Source organism: Arachis stenosperma, chromosome 10, assembly GCF_014773155.1.
Source record: "Arachis stenosperma cultivar V10309 chromosome 10, arast.V10309.gnm1.PFL2, whole genome shotgun sequence".
Lineage (NCBI taxonomy): Eukaryota > Viridiplantae > Streptophyta > Magnoliopsida > Fabales > Fabaceae > Arachis > Arachis stenosperma.
In genome coordinates this window covers 62,688,727-62,692,327 of record NC_080386.1, presented here as the reverse complement: position 1 = coordinate 62,692,327, position 3,601 = coordinate 62,688,727, and the positions used below count along the sequence as shown (strand labels likewise).

The 3,601-nt window shown below is 39.5% G+C and overlaps 1 non-coding gene across 1 annotated transcript; it reads left to right on the top strand.

Annotated features, from left to right (window-relative positions):
* The first annotated feature begins 2,008 nt into the window (after positions 1-2,008).
* Positions 2,009-2,112, top strand: LOC130959763 (small nucleolar RNA R71). Its single transcript, XR_009078830.1, has one exon. It is a non-coding gene; the product is annotated as a small nucleolar RNA R71 (small nucleolar RNA).
* The last annotated feature ends 1,489 nt before the right edge of the window (positions 2,113-3,601 follow it).

Sequence of the window (3,601 nt, the reverse complement as noted above, 5' to 3'; positions counted from 1 at the left end):
AAACGCCAGAATGTTGCTTGTTTCTGGCGTTCAGCGCCAGATTCATGCTCTGTTCTGGCGTTTAACGCCAGCCAGATGCTCCTTACTGGCGTTGAACGCCAGTCTGTCCTTCCTCTAGGGTGTGATTTTTCTTCTGCTGTTTTTGATTCTGTTTTTAATTTTTATATTTTTTCGTGACTCCACATGATCATGTACCTAATAAAACACAAAATAACAATAAAATAAAATAAAATAAAAATTAGATAGATAAAATTGGGTTGCCTCCCAACAAGCGCTTCTTTAATGTCAATAGCTTGACAGTGGGCTCTCATGGAGCCACAAGGTGATCAAGTCAATGTTGTATAGTCCCAACACCAAACTTAGAGTTTGGATATGGGGTCTTAACACCAAACTTAGAGTTTGGTTGTGGCCTCCCAACACCTAACTTAGAGTTTGACTGTGGGGGCTCTTCTTGACTCTGAACTGAGAGAAGCTCTTCATGCTTACTCTCTTTTGTCACAGAGGGATGGCCATGTGCCTTAAACACAAGGTAGTCCCCATTCAATTGAAGGACTAATTCACCTCTGTTGACGTCTATCACAGCTCCTGCTGTAGCTAGGAAAGGTCTTCCAAGGATGATGCATTCATCCTCTTCCTTCCTAGTGTCTAAGATTATGAAATCAGCAGGATGTAAAGGCCTTCAACCTTTACTAACACGTCCTCTACTATTCTATAAGCTTGTCTCAATGATTTGTCTGCCAATTGTAATGAGAACAAGGCAGGTTGTACCTCAATGATCCCCAGCTTCTCCATTACAGAGAGTGGCATAAGATTTATCCCTGACCCTAGATCACATAGAGATTTTTCAAAGGTCATGGTGCCTATGGTACAAGGTATTAAGAACTTGCCATAATGTTGTCTCTTTTGAGGTAAAATTTTCTGAATCCAGGTGTCTAGTTCACCAATGAGCAAGGGAGGTTCACTTTCCCTAGTTTCATTACCGAACAACTTGGCATTCAGCTTCATGATAACTCCTAAATATTGAGCAACTTGCTCTCCAGTCACATTTTCATCCTCTTCAGAGGAAGAATAGTTTTCAGAGCTCATGAATGGCAGAAGGAGATTTAATGGAATCTCTATGGTCTCTATATGAGCCTCAGATTCCTTTGGATCCTTAATAGGAAACTCCTTCTTGCTTGAGGGACGTCCCAGGAGGTCTTCCTCACTAGGATTTTCGTCCTTCTCCTCCCTTGTGCATTCGGCCATATTGATCACATCAATGGCTTTGCACTCTCCTTTTGGATTCTCTTCTGTATTGCTTGGGAGAATACTGGGAGGAGTTTCAATGACTTTCTTACTCAGCTGGCCCACTTGTGCCTCCAGATTTCTGATGGAGGATCTTGTTTCATTCATGAAACTGAAAGTGGCCTTTGACAGATCAGAGACTAGATTGGCTAAATTGGAAGTGCTTTGTTCAGAATTCTCTGTCTGTTGCTGAGAAGATGATGGAAAAGGCTTGCTATTGCTCAGCCTATTGCGTCCACCATTGTTAAAGCCTTGTTGAGGCTTTTGTTGATCCTTCCATGAGAAATTGGGATGATTTCTCCATGATGAATTATAGGTGTTTCCATAAGGTTCACCCATGTAATTAACCTCTGCCATTACAGGGTTCTCAGGATCATAAGCTTCTTCAGAAGCTGTCTCTTTAGTACTGTTGGATGCATTTTGCCATCCATTCAGACTTTGAGAGATCATGTTGACTTGCTGAGTCAACACTTTATTCTGAGCCAATATGGCATTCAGAGTATCAATTTCAAGAACTCCTTTCTTCTGTGGCGTCCCATTATTCACAGAATTCCTCTCAGAAGTGTACATGAATTGGTTATTTGCAACCATGTCAATGAGTTCTTGAGCTTCTTCTGGCGTTTTCTTCAGGTGAATAGATCCACCTGCAGAATGGTCCAATGACATTTTCGAAAATTTAGATAGACCATAATAGAATATATCTAATATGGTCCATTCTGAAAACATGTCAGATGGACACCTTTTGGTCAACTGCTTGTATCTTTCCCAAGCTTCATAGAGGGATTCACTATCTTTTTGTTTGAAGGTCTAAACATCCACTCTAAGCTTGCTCAGCTTTTGACGAGGAAAGAATTTATCCAAGAAAGCCGTGACCAGCTTATCCCAGAAGTCTAGGCTATCTTTAGGTTGTGAATCCAACCATATTCTAACTCTGTCTCTTACAAAAAAAGGGAAAAGTGTAACAACCCTAATTTTCGAGTACGTGAGATCTTTTCTAAAGATACGGAGAACTCCGGAGGATTGGTAAAAGGAGAACCTTTGATATATCATCAAGTATCTCAATCCTCATTGTCATTATGTCATCTTTAAGCTAGAACCTTTTCCGAGTCAAGCTCGATAACGCAGTCACGAAGAACATAGTTTTTGAATCGTATTGGTTAGGAGTTTTGATCCGGTTTTTCGTAAATAGTCTCAGTTTGACGAACCAGACTCAATTCATGAGAGAAGAGAGATAATAGGGTAATATCATCATTATATGAGTATTAGAAGCTTCTTGAATGATATTATAAGGTTACCTGGTCAGTTTTAGTTAAAAACAGAAAATCGGTTTAACCGGGTTCACAGGTTACTGGTGCAGCTTAGCACCAGCACTCTCTGATGACTTTAGCAATGCTAAGGCCTCATCATACATGTTCTATTCTCATAATAAATATGTTACTAGTGTCATTTATGCTAGTAGCTCAGAAAATAATTTTTAGAGATGTTTTTACAAGTGTTCCGATACATCTAGTTTTAGTAGTTATACACCTGAGATATTTTAATATTATTTTAATCCACCTCCAAGCCAACCAATCACAACTCACCCTACACCCCCAAAACCCCCAAGGCTGCCTCATTTGCCCATTGTGGCCGAAAATCACCAAGAGAAAAAGGAGAGAAAGTTCTTGGTTCATAAATCTTCAAAGCTTGATTTCTTCTGAACTAAAACTCAAATCAAAACTCCGATTTCACCAAAATGATCCTCTCTTCTTCCTCTACATAACCATGTGACTTATCAAGGCTGGAAATAAGGTGAGATGGCTGTCTCCCTCCCTCTTCAATTCGGTTTTCAAGGAAAACCATGTAAACATGTGTTTTCTTGATGTTTTTCCATAGGAATCATGCTTAACTTGACTTGAGGGCCAAGAAACGTGAATTTCCAGCAAGTCTAAGGTGAGATATCTCTTCCTAACATACTGAGTGAGATTTGGTCAGTTGAGAGTTTTTGGATTTAAAGTTGTTCTTGATGTGATTTAGGAGGAAAAAGTGCTTAAGGACCACCTGAAAGTTTAACCGAATTAGGAGCAGCAAAACCAGGTAGGGTTTGACGAATTTAATCCTGATTGATTGTGTTTGAGTTGTGTGATTATGATATGGTTTGGCTGTGCTTGAATTTGATTGTTTGTATGAGTAATTCTTGTTGAAATTTTGGTGAAAAATTGATGAAATTTGATGAAATTCAAGCTATGAATGTGTGTTCTTATGGCTGCTGGAAAACGAAACCCTAGAGCTTAAATTGGGGTTCAATTTGTGTTGAAATCATGTAGAAAAGATGGGG